We start from the raw sequence: 21,777 nt of genomic DNA on the forward strand, positions 1-21,777 counted from the left end.
GATATACATAATTCATCACACATTAATCATAAGGAATTTAAAATTATTTAAAAAAAGTATTTAAAATTAAACAATTAAAAGGTAGACAAATGGAGATGATTATGAAATCCATGATCAATGCCAGACATACAGCAAGCAGGACAGGTGGAATGGACAATCTAATTTATTTATTTATCAACACTTAGCTACTATATTCCAGACATTATTCTAAGTACTTTGCAAATATGTGTTCATTTAATCCTCTGGGGTTGGTATTGTTATTGTTCCCATTTTACAGATGAGAGAACAGCACAGTTAAGTAGCTTGCACAAGGTTATGTGTTTGCAAGTAGTAAAGTTAGGATTTGCACCTGGGCCACCTGGCTCCAGAGGCCACACCCTTAGCCACCATGTCTTCCTGCTTTGTGACAGGAGTGCCTGTGGTCACTGCGGTCCAGTGGGATGTAAAGGCAGTGGTGGCATTGTGGCAGTGAAGGCAGTAAGCTTTTAGTGGCTTCTGAGGAGCAGTCTAGAGTGCCAGCAAAGCTCTTCACAGATATGAGATATTTGTCTGGTTTAACTGGGCTAGATGTGGGAGGAGGAGAGGAAGGGAAGACCTGGTGGGCTGGTTGGGGGCTGCCTGCTTCTGAATGTGACTGCAGAAGTAGCCATGAAGAGGGCTGCAATATTTTTTATAGAGGTTAAGTCGTGTTGAAGAACCAATAGGTGTCACATAGTATAGCAATTTTACTAAATATGCGGACGACATGTGCAATAAAAAGATTCCTCTCTTATGATCATCTATGGCCCTGGTTGCACTGGGCCACTGAACCCTCCATCCTGAATTACTTGAGCTCTTGCCTACAAATGGACAGTGAAGGAATCCTAGTAGAAGACCACTCATTCTTTTTCTAGGAGAAACACTAGACTTAGATGAAATATTTATTTATTTATTTATTTATCCATTTATTTATTTATTTTAAGGCAAGAGCTGAGCTATGCCCCAGCTCCCAAATTCTTACATTTTAGTTATAAGCAAACCAAATGAAAAACAAAACAAAACAACACCAACACCAACAAAACAAAGAATCAAATCTCATAAAATACCATGAATCTGAAAAAAAAATTGTATGATCCGGGGTTAGGGGTACATTTTCAGGGTCCTGAGTTTGATTCCTAGCACTGCAAAGAAGAAATCTTCTTGGACCTGAGAGGAAGATTACAACACAGAACAAGCAGAGGAAAAAATATCCTTGTTTATTGCAGGAAAAAGAGATTTCCACAGAATTTAATATCTGCATTGTTCATTAGTTAAGTCAAGAAAATGTCTTCTAGGAAATGGTATTTCACACTATCAATTATATGCCTGAAGTAGGAGAAAATGGTAAACAAGATGAGTTAATGGGACAGTAGACAGAAATAAAAAGGAGCACATAGACAAAAAGGAAAGCAGAAAGCTGTGGATGGGTAGGCCTATAATCTGTGCACTCTGGGAGGCTGGGGCAGGAGGATTGCAACTTAAACCTTTTCTCAAAAAAAAAAAATGCTGGAGGTATAGCTCAGTGCAAAGACCCTTGGTTGAACCCCTACAACTACAGAAAAAAAAAAAAAAGAAGGCATAAAAATGAAAGAATAAGCCGGGGATTTAGCTCAGTGGTTCGGTGGCCTGCCTTGCAAGCGCAAGGACCCGAGTTCAATCCCTGGCACCAAAAAAAAGAATATTTTGAAACGAATGGTGGAGGTGCACTTTACTCAGAATTTAAACACACGTCAGAAGTAAGGGCCCTATGGGAAAATCTATGATTTTATTAAGGCAAGAAAGTGAAGAGATGACTCTAGAAAGGTTGACAGTATGGGAGGATTTATTACATACAAAATGAATTTTGGTGGGCACAGTGGAGAATTTTGGGAAAGAGAAAGAAGTTGAGTTAGGGCATGAAAATTTTGAGTGGTATGATAATGGAAATACCAGAATAGAAAGATGGCCAGGGGCCTTCTGTGTCTTACAGTCTTGTGAGGGAGTAGAATGTCTATTGCTGATTTGATAGTTTGGATCTCAAAGACCACATGTTAAAGGCCTGGCCACCAGCCTTGGTGATACTGGGAGGTAGTGGAGTCTTAGAAGGCAGAGCCTAGTGGAAGGAAGCTGGGTCACTGGGGGCGCACTCTTGAAGGGATGTTGAGACACTGGCCCTTCTCTTTCTGTCGTTTTCTAGCCTCCATGAGGTGAGCAACTTTCTGTCATAGGATGTACTGTGCCACCACAGGCCCAAAGCAGCAATGACTATGGCCTCAAACTGCAACAGTAGTGATCCAAAACCAAATTGTAAGTTGATTTTCTTGGGTATTCTGTCATATGACAGAAAGCTGACTCATATATAGCTGGCCACTGAGGGCAAGATACAAACCAAAGATCTTGAAACTCCATATTCCTATTGTATCAGGTGTGCCTCCTGGTGGGGTGCATGAAGTAAAATGTAATCTAAATTAAAATATACCTCCAAAACAAAGCAACTTAGAAAGTGAGGCTTTCAAAGGAAGACAGAAAGAAATGAAGGATTGTAATATTGATACCAGGAAAAATGAGTTCAAGATAAAAACACCGAAACTCTTTCTGACCTCTGAGGGAAAGATGGGTCTGGTATTTAATAAACCCTATGCTAACTAACTAAAATTAACAAGGGAACTTAATTGGTTTATGCCATCAAACAAGGAAAGAACAGAGACGGAGCTGGCTTTGCCTGAACCTGAGGATCCCAGAGCAGTCAGAGGTACTTTTTTGCTTTTGCACTTTTCTCTGTGTTCTATTTTAGTCTCTACAAGGAGAAGAACATGAATCTTGGTAACTCAAGGGTCATCTATTTTCAGAGAGGAAAATAGATGCAGATAGACCTGTGCACTTTTACAAGAAAAATCCCAGGGAAAAACTCAGATTTTTCTGCCTTGGGTCTCATGCAAACCCTGGTCCAGTCACTGTTGCGAGTTTGCTCAGGCAATGTGACCAGTTTCATATTGCCTTTGTGCATCCCTGAGGTCGAGGCTGCAGGGTCTCTTACCAGAAAAGGGATGAAGAAGAGGGTGGCCAGACGGATTCATGCAAAGTTGTGGCCACCATCGGTAGGTAAACCAATTCAACACAAGAGAGCAACAATATAGTAGATGCCTCAGGTAGACCCATGAATAAAATGGGCAATCAGAATGGAGACCTAAACACACACACTATGGAAAACAAAACTTATTAGGAACATATTATGTAGAATTCCATCATTATATTTTAGAATCTTGGTGGAATTCTCTTTAAAGAAAATATAAATTGTACATATATGTTCAAGAAGCTTCTTGTGTAAATGTTTTTTCAAGCCCTCAAAGAAGGAGTTTCCACAATATATAAATAGTTGAATAGCAGAGAATTTTATCTTATAAAGCTAGCATGATTGAGAAATAAGAAGAGAACAAAACATCTCTCTAACAAACAAAACTTACAGATTAATGAATAAATGCAGATGCAAAATACTAAATGGAGTACTTCTAAATATAATCCAGGAATGTTTTATAGAATAAGCATTATGTTCAGGAAAGGTTTATTCCAGGAAGGCTGATGTAGTTCAGTATAAAATTGTCTCTTAATGCTAGGTGTGTTGTCATATGCCTGAAATCCCATCACTTGCAAGGCTGAGGCATGAAGATTGCTTTGAGTTTAAGCCTGTGCTACATTGTGAGTTCAAGGCCAACCTGAACTGCATAGTGAGACCCTGTCTCAAACTGTTCCTCCCTCCAAAATGGTCTATTAGTATGTATTATTCATTTCATCATAACAGGTCAGAGGCATCAAAAGTGATAACTTCATAGTGCAAATATATTATAACTAAATTATGCCTGTGCTTAGAACATAACTTCTTGTTGCTTTTAACATAAAAATTTTCTTAGTACTTAAGGCTCTGTGTATTTGGGTCTCTCCTTCCCTCCACCCTCTTTCCCCCTAGGTACTGGGGATTGAACCAGGGAATTTGAACTACATTCTTAGCCCTTTTTATTTTCTTATTTTGAGGCAGTATCTCGTTAAATTACTCAGGATGACCTTGAACTAGTGATCCTCCTGCCTCAGCCTCTGGAGTAGCTGGGATTATAGGCGTGCACCACCACACCTGCTGGTTCCTCCTCTCTCTACAGGTTCATGCGCCTGGTGTGCTGCCTGGAGCTCTATGTTTCAGCCTCACTGGTGCTTTTCGTTCTCCCTATGCACCATGCTTCCATTACCAGAGGAGCATTGCACGTGCTGTTTCCTCCACCTGCAATGCTCTTCCTTTCCTGTTTGACTTAATGTTGCCTCTCCCTTTGGATCTAAGTTTACTTGTTTCCTCAAAGAACCTTTGTTTACTTCTTCAAGCAGAAAAGCCTCCCTATTTCTGTGCTTTTCAATCTGCATCCTAAGATGCAGATTCTGACTTGGGAGTCCTGGAGGGACTGGGGATTTTGTTTCCAACAAGCTTCCAGTCCATGGGCCGTATATGTTGTTTTGGGAGGTTATGTCCTCCCAAAAAGATATGTTGAAGTTCCAATGTCCAACACCTCAGATTATGACTTTATTGGTTTTTTTGTTTTGTTTTTGGTACTGGGGATTGAACTCGAGCCCTTGTGATTGCGAGGCAGGTCGCAGAACCACTGAGCCAAATCCCTGGCCCAGATTATGACTATTTGGAAATTGGGTCTGTTCAGAAGCAGTCAAGTTAAAAAATAAAGTTATTAGCATGGATCCCTAACAGTGTGGCTAATGACTTTTATTAAACAGGGGGACATTTGGACACTGGAGGCTGCCTGCAGTCAGGATCAGGCCTGGAACAGATCCTTCCCTGTTGCCTTCAGACTTGGGGCCTGCAAAATTGTCAGAGGATCATTATCTGTTGTTTTAAGCTCCCAGTGTGTCATACTTTGTTACAGTAGCCATAGGAAATGAATATACATGCGAAATAAGTTGTTTCACTAAAAATTTTAGAAATCAAAAATGAAACAAATCGCCTTAACTTGTTAAATTGCAGGACAGAACCATCTGTAGCTAAGGATGAGAGGAAATAGGGACATTGACACAGGGATGATACAGATGTAAATTTTTGTGTAGGGCAAGGCCATTGAGCAATAAATATCACGTGCCGTAAATACTCAAAAAACCCTTGATCCAACTCTTAAAAGAGGAACCTAGGGAAATAATCAAACATGTTTGGGACAATATTTGAATTAGGACAATATTTGAATTTGTATAGTACAGTATTAATAGTATTCCCTATTAGGAAATGACTAATTGTAACAATAGGAAACTGATTAAGTAACTAATCATGTACTTAAGGCACCATGAATTGGAGCACTGTACAGATATAAAGAATGGACATAGTGCTGGGGATTTAGCTCAGTGGTACTGCTGCCTACCTTGCAAGCACAAGGTCCTGAGTTCGATTCCTGGCACATAAAACAAAACAAAACAATGGACATAAAGAATGACACTATAGGAGTATTTCTTTATGACCTGGGAAGTCATATATTTGAGTGGAAAAAATTAAGCAACAAAATAGTCTTGTGCGCAGTGAAACTTATTTTTTATAAGAAACAGCTATATTTTATATTTGCATAGAAGAAAAGTCTGAAAAGTCACACCATAACAGGCTAAGGGTTATTACATAAGGATCAAAGGGAATTAGATGTGATTATAATTTTCTTCTGAATGTTCACATAGGGTTTTTAAGTTTTCTCCAATAAATGTGTCTGTCTCATTATGCAGAAATTCTCTTAGGGCTGGGGGTGTAGCTCAGTGATAAATTGCTTGCCTAGCCTGTGTGAGGTCCTGGGTTCGATCCCTAGCAAAACAAAACAAAGCACAAAACAAAACAAAAACTCAACTCTCAAGTTAGAACATTCCATCCTAATTAACAAGCAAGAGGGCAAGGATTGATTAGTTCATGTAAAATGACAGCTCACTCAACACTTTTAAATTATTATTATTTTTGCTAACTATCAGGTGCTTTATCCACAAATACTTAGGGCCATGTCACTGGCTCAGGTATACCAGCTGGACGAAAGCTGCCTGGGAAAGACTGGAACATGACAGGGAGCAGGCCCTTAGGATTTTGGTTTGCATCTCTGTAATCACAGCTCTGCCCAGATTGCCTTAATGACAGTCTCACCTCACCTGCTTTCCTGAACGGATGCATTCCTTCCCTCTTGGATCACAGACCACTCCTCTGACTCCCGGGGTGGATCCATCCTAGCTCAGTGCCTGCCTGCCAAGGACAAGTCCTGAGTCACTCTGTCTTAGGTACTGACAATCTGATTGCTACAACCGGATTTATTTTTGCTTCTCACTTCCTCCAACTTGAAGAAAACACCCTCCTACTCACTTCTACTGCCCTGCCCATGTAAATCCCTCTAAGGTTGGACAGGGTTGTCTTTCCTCAGAATGTAACTTTGGGAAAGCAGATAAATGGGCACATATATATGTCAGGTGGCTTGGAGTTCAGACTATACACAGAGGAGTGGCTGGGGCTTTGGCTGTTCTGATGGGCCTGTCAGGGTGGGGTACTCAGAGTTGTTCTCATGGAAGAGGCAGACTGGTGACTTGTTCACGGTGGTAAAGGGAGATCTGCTGTCACCCTTTCCACATATGTGTATATACATGAATATATACTCCTGAGATACGATCAAGAAATGTGTTTAGATTAAAAAAATAGAAACCTTTATTACAGTAAAAGATACATTACCATTAATCCCCTCATAGTACTCTCTCTGGCTTCAAACACAGTAATCCCATCATTCTTAGCACTTCCTGAAGCAGTTCTGAATGTCCTCTTTTGCAAGTGCCTTTAGTTGCATTCTCATGGGTTGTCAGTCCTGAATCAGTTTAAAATGTTTACAGCAGTTTCTGTCAAATGAGAATATTATGGTGTATCTTCATTCACCTTATTCACTGAATCTGGCACTGAGGGACTTCTGGCTCTTCCCAAAGTGAAAATGACCATGTAATTTTTTTTGGTATAAGTATGTATCAGGTAAATAAAAATTAATGATTGCTTACCTGCACTTTAAATTTCACTGAACGTTCCTTACTTTATCTGACCACCTATGCATTAACAGCTATCTTTATATACATAAAGAGAGCTTCCATAGTAATTATGGTTTCTCTGCCAGCATGTCCTAGACTTAAACCACAGGTCAAAAACTCTTGTGTGTCCAGATTTACATAGGAGACACACTTTGGTCTACAAAGGAATGCTACAAAGCCTTGGCCAACATGCTTTATTGAGGGCTGGATTTGACTCTCATCACCGAGCATACCAACCAGACAACTGCACCATGAAGTTGACATTGCTTTTTGGGTGTCTTTTATGTAATCGATAGTGTGGGCTGTGCTCAGTTTTACCTCTTGCCCTCCAGTTCTCTTATTCTACTCCTGCCAAACCCAGTGTGCTGAGAGCCTGCCCTAAATTGGAACCCAGCCTGCCTGAATATAGTGTGTCTGAATGGAGAATCTGAGTCATGTTACAAGCAAATTAAGATTATGGGCAAAAATATTGTTTTTAAGGGTGGGCCTGTAGGAAAGGCAATGTAATAAATAGAAAAATTCTGAGCTGGGTGTGGTGGCACATGCCTGTAATCCCAGCGTGCAAGAGGCTGAGGCAGGAGATTGCCAAGAGTTAGAAGCCAGCCTGTGTTTCATAGTGAGTTCAAGGCCAGCCTGAGCTACAGAGTGAGACCCTGTCTCAGAAAAATCTGTATACTGAGAAGCCAAGAAGATATGAAGCAGGTATGATAGAATCTGAGGATATTACTGAGTCACAGCAAAAGGCCAGGACTGAGGGAATAAATGATGGGAGGGGATCAGAAGGCAGCTTTGTATGGGGGCATAGAGTGGGGAATGGGCTTGCTGGGAACAGGTAGGGTCTGTGCTCTTGAATTCCTGGCCTGAAGGAGTTGGTGCTTCCTGTTTTTCTAAGAAGAGCTGCAGCATGCTATGATTGTTAAATTTATGAGTGATTGGTTGGGCTATGGTGTCCAGTTATTTGATCAAATAGTAGTCTGATGCCATGAAGTTTCTTTGTTTCTTGTTTCACAAATGTAACACTGAATCAGTAGATGCAGTAAGGTGGAGTATCACCATACTGTGCAGGGGCTTGTTAATTCGTTTTGAAAGCCTTAAAAGCAAAGACAGAGGTTCCCTGAGGATGGAATTCTGTTTCCAGACTGTCTTTGGACTTGACTGCTATACCAGCTCCTGCTGGAAACCCTTCTCTGGTCCAGCTCAGCCTAGAGGTCATATGTGGGCAGTCTTTGTGGCACCACCCCTTTCCGCTGAGGCTGACTTCACCCCACAAACTGGGGGACCCCATGAAGTCCTGGCTGCCAGCCATCATGTCCCATGCAGCTCAACTGGGGGAGGCCAGGGGCCTTGCTCCATAGGAGTAGACTGAAGAATGCCAGAATTCAAATTTGTGTCACAGTCTGGGGAATGCAGGGTGCTTTCTCTTGGTGCTTCTTGATCCTGTCAGACTTGACACTCCTTTTTTCAAACAAATGTTTTATAATGTTCCCCTTTGCCGTATTGAAATGAAGTCATGAATGATATAACTTACATGTACGTACATAATTTGACAAATCATTTATGACCTAATATCTTATAAATAAAACGAAACCATTTCACAATAAAATAGTATTGTTGATGCTCGCTGACCAAAGACTACCAGGAACATATTGGCTGTAAAACAACCACCACCACCACCACAACCAAAAAAAAAGATTGGCTTGCTGCAGTCCGGGAGCACACACGCTGGACAGCCTGTAGGATGATCTCTACAAACAGTGAGTAGGGAGAACTCTACCAGAGGCCTTGGGCCCATGGAGAGTGGTTCTAAGGAGGGATTAAGGAAGGAAGGGCTTGGGCTGGGGAGCAGTGGCATTGCACTTGCCTGACAAGCACAAGGTCCTAAGTTCAATCCCCAGATGGGGTCGGGAGAAGAAGGGAGGGCCTTTTTCGGGACTGGAAATTGTCAAGAAATAAGGGTAAGTTTGGGGGTTGAGTATCTTGACAATTTTTATTTAGGAGGATTCTAGCGAAGATTTAGTTGGGATTTGAGCACAGCCAGTGTGACCATTGGTAAGGAAATGATCACTCCTATTTGTCAGAAAAGGGAAATATTTAGTGATTTTTGTGGTTGCAGAGTGGCCTTGTCTCTGATTTGTTCCAAATTGTCACAGGATGAGAATTATCTGAGGATTGGTTATGGAGTTAAGAACATTATGACCTGTCTGTCACAGTGAATAGCTTTCTTTATCTTAGTATATGTTTCAGGACCTTCCTCTCTCTGTCTGTCCTTCCCTACCTCCCTCTTTTCTCTCTTTCTTCTGGCAGTTGAAGCCAGGGCCTCATTCATGCACTCTGCTGAAGGGCTGTGCATGCCCTCTGTCAGGATGTCATCCTGAGCACATGCTCAGGTGTGACTAAGTACAGTACGTGACCAAATATGTGCTCCTACCTAGGTGTAAAACCCCACCAATGCAATAGCTACAAATGCTACATTGTATCTGTGTTATGTCAGATACAAAGAGATTGATTGCCAAGGTGAGAACATTTTCCAAAATGCTGGACAACACTGAATAAAGTTCTGAAAACAGAAAATAATCAGTACAGTAGCTGTATTATTGGAAAATTCAGATTATATTCCAACAGCTCTGAGTTATCTTATGTGATATTGAATCTTTCTTTCTTTTTTTTTTTTTTGATATTGGGGATCGAACTCAGGTTCTTGAGGTTGCGAGGCAGGCGGCAGACCACTGAGCCAAATCCCCAGCCTTGAATCTTTCTTACATTAAAACAACACAGATTTATTATCTTATAGTTCTGTAGGCCTGAGTCTGGCCTGGGTCTCAGTGGACTAAAATCAAAGTATTAGCAGGGACATACTGCTTTTTGGAAGCTGTAAAGGAGGATATGTTGTAGGCATATGGGGAATTTATAGATTTGCCTTTTAGTAATTTTATAGCAGGACATGTTGGGGAACTTTGTTTATTTATATTTGTATTTTTTGGATATTCTTAATAATAGATGGATATCTGCAATAATGAAAATAATGAAAGCCACTTTCCATGTGTATTTTTTTTGTCTTAATGCCCTAGTCAGGACCCTCCCCAACATGTTGCTAATGACAGAGGACAATCTTGCCTTGTCTCTAGCTTTACTAAATGCTTTCGTTCAAGCACAATGTTTTCTTTGGTAAATAAACTTTATCCAGGTAGGTATTTTCCTTTTCACTAGTTTGCTAAAAGTTCCCTTTCTTTTCCCATTACATCTTATCAAATTCTCTTTTTTATATCTAATAAGATGATTTAGGACTTTTCTTTCTTGATTTATTAATATAAATTATATTAATAGTATTTAATGTAGAAGCAATTTTACATTCTTCAATTAAGGCATACTGGGTTATGATATAAAATTATTTTAAATACTGTTAGGTTCAATTTGCTGATGCTTTATTTTTTTAATTTTTAAATTTTTTTTATTTTTTTGGTACCAGGGATTGAACTCGGGTCCTTGAGCTTGTAAAGCAGGTGGCAGACCACTGATCTAAATCCCCAGCCCATGCTGATGCTTTATTTAGGAGTAAAAACAACTGTTCATAAGTGAGAATACTTTATATAATTTTTTTCATGTGCTTTTTATGATTAATTTTACTCTGTCCCTATTTTTTTTTTTTTTTTTTTTCTTGTATCTTTCTTTCTTTTTTTTTTTTTTGATATTGGGGATCGAACTCAGGTTCTTGAGGTTGCGAGGCAGGCGGCAGACCACTGAGCCAAATCCCCAGCCTTGAATCTTTCTTACATTAAAACAACACAGATTTATTATCTTATAGTTCTGTAGGCCTGAGTCTGGCCTGGGTCTCAGTGGACTAAAATCAAAGTATTAGCAGGGACATACTGCTTTTTGGAAGCTGTAAAGGAGGATATGTTGTAGGCATATGGGGAATTTATAGATTTGCCTTTTAGTAATTTTATAGCAGGACATGTTGGGGAACTTTGTTTATTTATATTTGTATTTTTTGGATATTCTTAATAATAGATGGATATCTGCAATAATGAAAATAATGAAAGCCACTTTCCATGTGTATTTTTTTTGTCTTAATGCCCTAGTCAGGACCCTCCCCAACATGTTGCTAATGACAGAGGACAATCTTGCCTTGTCTCTAGCTTTACTAAATGCTTTCGTTCAAGCACAATGTTTTCTTTGGTAAATAAACTTTATCCAGGTAGGTATTTTCCTTTTCACTAGTTTGCTAAAAGTTCCCTTTCTTTTCCCATTACATCTTATCAAATTCTCTTTTTTATATCTAATAAGATGATTTAGGACTTTTCTTTCTTGATTTATTAATATAAATTATATTAATAGTATTTAATGTAGAAGCAATTTTACATTCTTCAATTAAGGCATACTGGGTTATGATATAAAATTATTTTAAATACTGTTAGGTTCAATTTGCTGATGCTTTATTTTTTTAATTTTTAAATTTTTTTTATTTTTTTGGTACCAGGGATTGAACTCGGGTCCTTGAGCTTGTAAAGCAGGTGGCAGACCACTGATCTAAATCCCCAGCCCATGCTGATGCTTTATTTAGGAGTAAAAACAACTGTTCATAAGTGAGAATACTTTATATAATTTTTTTCATGTGCTTTTTATGATTAATTTTACTCTGTCCCTATTTTTTTTTTTTTGCTGGTACCAGGAATCGAACTCGGGTCCTTGTGCTTGCAAGGCAGGCCACCGAACCGCTGAGCTAAATCCCCGGCCCCAGATTAATTTTATTTATTTATTTTTTATTTATTATTTTTTGAAGTCAGAATTATATTTTATTTCACAGTGACAGAAACCATGAAAAACCTTTACACTGTCCCACATTATAGTACAACATTTCAAAGGAATATTTCTTACTATAAATAAGATCTTACTGATTTGTGTAACTGAAATAAGTCTACAGTTCTTCAAGGTAAAGCAGAATGACATAGTAAACGATTGTTTAAATTTTTAAAATCCAGGTAAAAATCTGGCTTCATTATAAACACCATATGTAGTCTATTACCAGATTATTTCCATAATCAATTAGCACCGTAAAGATTCATTCTTTTTTTAAATTTATTTTTTATTTATTTTAAATTGAATTTATTGGTACATTCTAGGTAGACAGTACAGTTACATTCATTACTGGGATCTTGTACCTTTAAAGATTCATTCTTAATATTGTCTTGGTAAGATGAAATACAGCATAAAATTAACATAGTTCAGAAATATTAAGCATATATTTTTGCTACAATTTTAAACTGTATAGTAATTATACCATATTTATAGGGTTCTGGTTAACCTTTACTACCCCAAAATTTGTTTTCATATAATTTTCTACTATTAATCTGGAAATTTTGACTATTTAAAATCAAATGATTTCAATTTTCAAGTTGGCATGAAAGACTAATTTTAAAAAATAAAGTAAATTTCAAATAAGACCATTGGCAGATAAAAATAAAGCAAATTTTTCTAATGGATTGTTTTCTACAGTAGTTGGTTTCAAACATATGTACAGAAAAGTAAAACTTAATGCAGCAAGGAGACTCAATAAGAAATTAGGTTTTAAGATCAGTCTTAAATATTTCTGTATGTACCAGAATATGATCTAATTATTAATTCAACTGCTTACAGAAAAATAATAAGATTTTATTATTATCTGAATTGAAGATTCTAAATAACTAAATAAGTATAAATTTGAACTACAGTATAATTATTTGAAGTCCATAATATAAGAAGTTTAAGTAATGTTTGGTTTCCTTTACTTTTAAAGTTAACATAGATTTCAAATACCATGCACCTGTAATTCCGAATGTCACATTACAGCATGTATTGACACTAGATGGCAGGGAGGCAATATATTTGGTTTGCTATGAAGGATAATCACAAGACAAAACATTTTTTTCTTGAGAAGAGAAAATACTAAATAGAAATACTATCAAGGAAAAGAAAAACATAGTCCCCCAAAGGGGCCATTAAATGAAGAAAACAATGTTAGTCTTTACTGACAAAAGCATTATCCTTATTATCAAGAATAAGGCGGGCCGGGGATTTGGCTCAGTGGTTCCGCCTCCTGCCTTGTAAGTGCAAGGGCCAGAGTTTGACCCTAGGTACCAAAGGGGAAAAAAAAATAATGTAATAACATCTAATTCTTATGTATTACAATCATTATATATAATGAACATATGTAGAAAAATACAGACATTGCATGGTGACTAAGCAATTTTGGAATAAATCCATAGAGTAAATCACAGCACGCACAGATCGTTTATGCCTAAACTGTTCGTTTTACCTGAACAAATTATTATTAGCATACTGGTCATTTTCAAATGATGTAATAAAAAAATCTTGTTGCAGTATTTTATTATTTTGTTGAATTATATTTGAGAAAAAGAACCTAGCTGTCTCACCTATTTTAATACTGCTATATTCTGAATCACATCATACACATACATGTATAGGAAATGAAAGGATCATAAATTTCCCACAAGGAAACATTATTTATTATATACCATTGCTGTGTATTTGCAAAACATTTTAACACTGCAGACATTAGAAATTTTAAGATTGGGCATTGGAAAAAGTTTATTCTCTACTGAAATGCTGCTGGTGCACTTCTGCACGAGGCCTCTTGGTGACGTCAATCAATTGGAGGTAGGAGCTTATAATGAATTGCTTGATATCCATCATTTCCTGTTGACATGAATTATGCATCCTGCCTTGATAGGTTTTGAAGGTTACATTGACTGTATTTACCAATGATTTTAGTTTTTCAACAGTAAGGGAACCAAACCTTAGGGGGATTAAAGGGTCGCAATCTCCATGGCACTGGAGAATAGAAATATCTTTGTTAACAGCACTGATAGGACCCTGCGGAAATGAAGCCCAAAGTGGAAGCCAGCAACTAAGTGTAGTGACACCTGCCAGTTTCTGCCATGTGGTTAGAGCAGGGTAAAAAGGCAATACTCCTCCCTGAGAAAATCTGCCCCAAATAATTCTGTTAGAAGGAATGCCATTCATCTCTTGCTCTATTAAAGCTTTTACATTTTCTGCTGCTTGTGTAATCCCAGGTTCATCCTCCTGAGAATCTGGTGAAAGCTCAATGATATCAAGCCATGTTCATATTTAATGTTATATGCATAACTGGCACAAGTGGGCAGATATATTTGATATGTGAACTTCTGATACCTGCAAAGGAATCTGCCCATCCATGCCCAGTATCTCCCAATCCATGAAGGAAAATAACTGCGGTGATGGCCTTCCGGGCGGTGGGCACAACAGCTGGCATCAGATTAGACATATTGCTGCACATCCACTGGCTCCTCTTGTGATTAACTTTATTTTATTTATTTACTTATTTTTGGTACCAGGGATTGAACTCAGGACCTTGTGCTTGAGAGGCAGGTGGCGGAACCACTGAGCTAAATCCCCGGCCCCCTGTGATTAATTTTAGATTGCATATTATAGAAGACTGTGGAATCATCCTATTTTCTACAGTCTACATTGTTTGTTTTTTATAATACTGTACTGGGGAGTTGAACCCAGGGCCTTTGCACTGAGCTACATCTCTCACCTGGGTTTTAAAATTATTAATTATTATTATTATTATTGCTGTTATTTTTGATTTTGTGAGAGAGTCTTACTAAGTTTCCCAGGTGGGACTTGAACTTGTGATCCTCCTGTCTCAGCCTCCCAAGTACTGAGATTACAAGTGTGCTACCATGCCTGGCTTCAGCTTGTCTTCTGACTCCAAAGATCCCATCCCATTCTCCCAGGGGTAGCTCAGCTTCTGTCACACTCTTCCTTGGTCTTTCCAAGGTTGAGCAGCTGTTCTTCTGCCCCATGGCCTCTCCTCTTTGGGCCTTCAGCACCCTTCCCCTTGGGGCCCTGACCCACCTCCTCATAGCCGATGGAGCAGGCTGGGCAGCCTGATAAACACCCCCACCCCCGCACAAAAACTTACAAGGCCCACTTGTCCAGAGAAGGGGCCTAGAAACTTTTATTTCATTCATCGATTCAAAACTGCTTTTACTTGGGATAGGAGGAGATACTTTTTTTCTCCACCAAGGTCAAAACTTTTCTCTTGCATATTTACCTTGATTTTCCAAATTGCAACTGTCTGTACAGATCTGAACTCTCCATCTCATGCTTCTCCAATGGGGGTTCATGAAAAACTGATGGGCCACAAGTGTATTCTTATAGGCTATGTAGATATTTAAGTTGTATAGTTATGCACTGTATAATGTGTGGTCGATGATGGGTTACATTTATGATGGTGGCTGTACAATATGGCCTAGGTGTGTAGTATACTATATTGTCTAGGTTTGTGTAAGAAAATTATGTTGGCACAGTGACCAAATTGCCTGGTAATGCATTTTTTCTGAAAGTACCCCCATTGTAAAAAAAATTAATATAAGCATGTCTTACATTATCCAAAAAGCCAAATTGGAATTAGGTTCTCCCATGTGACTTCAAGGACCATATTACATTTGAATTAATTGCATCAAATGATGCCTCAAAGTGGGAGATGTGAGTGAGTGTGTGTGTGTGTGTGTGTGTGTGTGTGTGTGTGTGTGTGTATGCACAGTGTTGGAGAGTCTAACCCAGGGTGTTGTGCACACTAGGCAAGCAGTGTACCACTGAGGTAACTTCTGCAGCCCCATCAAAGTGATATGTTAAAAAAATTTTCCATTTGTGGCCTTAGGCCTAGAATTTCTTTTCTGTAGAAGTGGCCTATACATTTCTCAAAAAAAATTTTTTTGAGACAAGTTCTTACTTACAAGTTCAGGCTGACCTTGATCTCACTATGTAGCCCGGGATGGCCTTGAACTCGAGATGATCCTCCTGCCTCTGCCTCCAGAGTGTTGGAAATACTGGTATGTGTCACCAGACCTGGCTCCTCAAGTTTGAACATAACTGCTCTAGATTGTTCTAAGACTATTCCTGTTGCCAGCGAGTTCCCTTCAGTGTTTGTGCCCATTTTGTTGCTTTTCCAGCTATCCCTTTTTTTCTTAGCTTCCCTGCAGTGTCACTTGCTAATCCACTGTTAGAATCTACACAAACAACTGATGCCAATCCATGGGCTTTGCTGGGAGGTGAATGAGGGCCTCTGGCAAGTCCTTCTGGCACAGGGAGAAAGGCGGGGCCGATCCTCTCCTGAAGTAGGCACTGTGGTTTTCACCTGTGTCTGCAGGTCCCATTAGTGGGGGTCGCTCTACATAAGGCCATTACCAGGGTGCCAGCTTCTCACCTGCTTCCCAGTGTTAGCTCAAGGGAAATCAAGGTGGCTCGGAGCCAGCTGTTCATCCCACAGGGTCTGTATAACTGTGCCAAAGGGCACCATGGAGCTGAATGGATTTGACTTCTCTCTGTGGCTTCTGCCAGCATTGTCATAGCAAATGGGACTGTGTATACTCTGAGTCTATTGCTGGTACTAAGGATACACACAGACAAATGATACTTTCAATTAGATTAGAAGTTATTTGTAAACTTTCTAGACAGTTGTGTATATTAAGAAAAGAATCACATCACTAAGTAAGGCCCAAGGACCAGAAGATCTCTATTTTAAATAATTTTTTTTTTTTTTTTTTTTTGCGGGGGTACCGGGGAATGAACTTGGGACCTTGAACTCCTAAGCTAAATCCCAGGCTTTAAATACTTAATTCTTGAAAATTCCAGCAGAAGCTCTGGTCTCTGCCCATGAGTCTCAGCATCCCAGTGTCCCCTAAGGGGCCTGAGAATCCTCTCAAGACCAGGGCCTAAGATCAGGGGGTACTTGGCACACTTGTAACTCTTCTTCAATTCTTTCTACTGCCTGAAAGTCTGAAGTAAAGAATAACCTATTATCCGAGTAGGTCGTTTCCACTCTTGGCCTCAGTTTCCCCAACTGAAAATGAGGTTAAATTAGTGTTTCGAAATCTCTCTTTCGTGAGGTGATGTAAACATCCTAAAACCAACCCAAACCCAACTCTCAGCATAGTGCAAACAGTGTTGTTCTTAAATGTGCTTAAGAACATGTAATAAAATAGAGACATATGTTGTGATTATGTAATAAATTATCTTTGCTGGGCATAGTGAAACATACACCTTTAATCCCATCACTCAGGAGGCTGAGGCAGGGAGATTACTGTGAGTTCAAGGCCAGCCTGAGCTACATAGTGCATTCAAGGCTAGCCTAAAGTACATAGCAAAGTCCTGTCTCAAAAAAAAAAAAAAAAAAAAATTACCTTCAAGGGATAGTAACCCTGGCCTGAGAATGGGAGGTTGAGAATATACTTCATGGGAAGGTAGAGACTATTAACTGATGGTGGAGTTGAATTCCATCATGGATGTGATGATATTGCTCTATGTTAGGTCTTTTATTTTGTAACTATTATGTATCTTTGCTTCATGTTATGCTTTTTACTCTTAATGCGAAAAATAACATGAATTAACTTTGGATCATCCTGTGTAGCATTTAATTCCCCTGTAAGATCATTTTGGGTTGCTTAGTAGAATCTAGTAACCTACTGGTACTATCAAGGCATGATGATGTATAAAAATACTGTTTATTGGGCTGGGGATTTAGCTCAGTGGCTCTGCTGCCTGCCTTGCAAGCGCAAGGTCCTGAGTTCAATCCCCAGTACCAAAAAACAAACAAACAAACAAAAAACCAAAACCCCCCCCAAAGCCCCAAAACAAAAACATAAACAAAAACAAAAAACTGCTGTTTATTTTTAGCTTTCTTAAGAGAGTATTAGAGTCTAGGCTATCTAAAGTCCTTTTTGGACCAGTAAATCCATACAAATATGGATATAATTTAGTGAAAGAAAGAAGGAAAAAGGAGAGGAGGCCCCAATCCAGTGGGATCTTAAAGATGTTCCTGTGTGCTAGTGTATGTATCTGTGCACGCAGTGGTGAGTGAGGAAACACTAGAGTCCAAGGCTCAAAGCCACTTGAACAGATAAGATGGTTCTTGGAGCTGCTCAGGAAACACATTGTTCAACACATTGCCTTCCTGGAACTCTGGCTATGGCCACAAACATGCCCAGGCATTTGTACCAACACACCAGACACACTGAGACACACTGAGACAGTCACAAAAAGACATACACACTCAGAAATACTCACACATACAGAGACACACCCAGGTACAGACATATAATCACTCAGAAGCAGATATACATATACCCACACAGATACTACATGGATAGACAGACACACATACATACAGTCTCTCACACACGTGTACACACACTCCTCAGAAATGCATTCTCCTTTTTAAAAAAGCAGGCATTTCCAGCTTTGATTCTTACTCTCTAGGCACCTTGAAGAGCTTTCCTGACATTCAGTTCTTTCCAGTTGCATCGTGGTACACTGGAGCCCTCTCAGCAGTCTGACCTGCTTGAAGGTCTTTGCATGACAGAATTAACTTTCATTTTCTAGGTGAATTTGAATTTCAAATACTTTGACAGTCTTCTCTGCAACTCCATAGAATTCAAAATTTAGTTGTGTCTATGATCCCCTATGGAGCTGGGCTAAAATTCAGAGTCTTGAGCCACAGCCTCTCTGATCCTATAGGTTTGAAAAGTGGCTCAGGGATCAGCATTATTCAAACCCTCAAGAGGTTCCAATGCAGGAGTTAAAAGGAAAAAATATACCATCAAATTGTCTCAGAAATTTCATTAATGCAACAGAGTATTTACTGAAAGGATCAAGTCATTAAGTATTATAGTAAAAACATACAAGAACCACCCATGTTCTAGGAGTTGCCACTGTTCTTGCTCTCACAAGCAGGGGCGTGGTTTTTCTGCTTTTCTCTCCAGTCCAGATGAAAAAGCAAAATATAACTCACTAATGGGGCCTTGGGGTTCTCGGTTTCCTTGACTTACTAAGATATTGGCCTCAGTGTGGTTGGTTTTTGTTTAGCTTCTCAGAACTTTAAAATTTTTATGGTACTCATAGGAACAAATACATTTCACTTAAAAATTTTTTTAACCTTATATTTTTTATTAGTATGTATTTGTCATACATACTGCTTACATTAATCATAGGGAATTTGTACCCATATGTAATATATCTTGAGTCTTCTTTTTTTTTCTCTATTCCCCTCCCTTCCCTTCAACCCTTCTACATTTCACTTTTTGATCCAGTATACACATATACAAACATGTACATCTATCGAACAACTTTCTCAGCCATACTCTATTATTACATTTTTCATTTCATTCTATTCTGTTCGTCATTTAAAAAATATATGCTGGTCATGATATACTATATTGATTTTATTTTTTTGTGCTGGGGATGGAACTCAGGACCTTGTGCTTGCCAGGCAGGCGTAGCACCACTGAGCTACATATTGGCCCTATACTATATTGACTTAAAGTCCCACTGTTGTAGTCATCTGGTACTGCATAAAAAATCACTTCAAAACTTAGTAGTTTAAAGTAATAGTAATCATTTTATTATCTTTCATGTTTTCTGTGGCACAGTAATTTGAAGGAGGGCTTAGGGATGTTCTGATTTAGTTGTCTCACATGATTATAGTCAGTCAGTAGCTGGGGCTGGAAGAGTGGCAGGTTGGGTCAGCTGTCTCTGTTCACATTGTCTCTCCCTGGCTAGGCGTGGTAGCACACGCTTGTAATCCCAGCTCTTTGGAGGCTGAGGCAGGAGGATCACTGTGAGTTCGAGACCAGCCTGGGCTATGCAGTGAGTTCCAGGTCAGTCTCAACTACATAGTGAGACCCTGTCTCAAAAAACCAAACCAAACAAAACACATAGTCTCTCCCTGTGGTCTCGGCTTCCTGGAAACATGGCAGCCTCAGGGCTATTGAATTGATTTTTATGCCTCAGGACTCCCAAGGTAAGAACTAGGCAAAGGAGAGTTTAGCCTTGAAAGTCACATAGCATCACTCAATAGTCACAATCCCACCCCATTCCAAAGAAAGGAACATAGATTCTACCTTGGATGGAGTGTCACAATCCCATTATGAAGAGCAAGCAGGGTTAATGGGACTGACACAAGCAGTGATTGGAAAATACGGTCAGCCAGCATGGTGCAATTTGAAAAATGTTCCTCTAGAGGGCACTGTTGTCATGAGACATTAAATCCATTTGATGAGAAAGGAGAGAGGAGTGCCTGTTGGGAAGGGAGAAAAAGGAATTTGGATTTTGGGAGAGGTGGAACTGCTCATCTTTTGGAATTGTTCATTCTTTCTGTTGCAGAGATCTTGTGATTTCACTAGTGGGGTATGTGGCCATGTGAATGCCCTCAAGGAAGGGAACCTAGCAAAGAAGGACCAGAGACTGTGAGCAGCTTTCAGGGTTTTAAATCTTTGTGCATTTTCACCAGTTTGCAGCAGAAGATCCTGTGCTTGGGTTAGTTTGATAGCTAGTGCCTGTGGGTTACTAGGCAGAAGTCCAAGCTGCCTTGCGAACCCACACTTTGCAGTAAAGTGTGGCTCTCTCTATACTTTCAGGGCTTAGGCACTAGAAATGATGATTTGGAAGACCATCGAAGATGTGTTAGCAGATGAGAATGTCCAGAGAGAGTGTGTAAAGTCGGAAGAAAAGGGACCTTCAACATTTGAAGAGTTGGCAAAGAAAACTAAGACAGTGTGAGATGCGGGAGGAGAATCCAGTGAGAATGGTGAGAAAGACTAGGACAGTTTCTGGGAACACAGAGTGGGACCGAGAGACCGTTGAATTTGATGATGAGGGCATGGATGACTTTTCTGATGACATTTGCAGGAAGCCAGGTGGACAGGACATTATGGGAGCTTAGTAGGGAGGGGAGGGAGTAAGTGTAACAATCTGAGATGTAAGACTGAGCCTGTGTGTAGGCAGGGAAGAAGAGCCAGAGGGCTAGAAACTGGGCTTAATCAGAATACTTGATATGACCTGGTCTGGGGAAAAAGTGGAGTGTACTGTCCAATGGAGGAGAGAGCCTTGGGAGAGTAAGAAACAATAAGACGGAGAAGAGACTGAGATTAGGGAGGAGGAGAGGCCTGATGGACTAGGTCAAGAGGTCTCTTGTTTCCAGAAAGAACAGTGAGGAAGGCATAGATGCTTGATGAGAGTTTACCAGTCAGACATGAGTAAGAAACATGATCATAATCAACTCAAATATATCCATTACCTGTTCTGTGTTGTGTTTTCACAAAAATTATCTTATCCTCACAACAGTATGAGAAAGTGTGCCTATTTACAGAATAGAATGTGTTCACAAGGGAAAGGGAGGCATGGCCTTTCAGCTCAGCCCTGAAGCTCAGAGCCCAAAGATCCTCAATGAGGCACCTCTCTACAGGAGACGAGAAAGGGCAGCTGTGATCGCTGTTGAGAAATGGCTGATGTGAAGGAAGGTGTCCTTCTGTCCTTTGTCCAAGGTCTAGTCCAAGGGGGGGGGGAGCTGGTGAGATCTGGCTTCAGGGGTGCACATGTAGGGTGGAGGTTCACCAGGGGAGGATGGTACAGTGTGAATAGCATGGCTTTGGCCTTCAGCTTTTACTGACTTTGCACCCTTGAATGAGCCATTTAATACTGAGAGCCTTTGCTTCTTCATTTGTAAAATGTGGTAAATTTTTTTTGTTTGTTTGTTTTTTTGTACCAGGGATTGAACTTGGGACCTTGCACTTGTGAGGCAAGGCGGCAAAACCACTGAGCTAAATCCCTGGCCCCAAATGTGGGTAATTTTACTACTGAACTTGTGTATTTGTGAAGTGCAAATTACCTGGA

The 21,777-nt window shown here is 39.6% G+C and overlaps 1 pseudogene; it reads right to left on the bottom strand.

Annotated features, from left to right (window-relative positions):
* Window positions 1-13,705: 13,705 nt before the first annotated feature.
* On the bottom strand, window positions 13,706-14,377 carry LOC104852132 (annotated as a pseudogene).
* Window positions 14,378-21,777: the final 7,400 nt, after the last annotated feature.

The sequence above is a fragment of the Fukomys damarensis genome, unplaced genomic scaffold (genome assembly GCF_012274545.1).
Source record: "Fukomys damarensis isolate Sample0158 unplaced genomic scaffold, DMR_v1.0_HiC HiC_scaffold_2, whole genome shotgun sequence".
Taxonomy (NCBI): domain Eukaryota; kingdom Metazoa; phylum Chordata; class Mammalia; order Rodentia; family Bathyergidae; genus Fukomys; species Fukomys damarensis.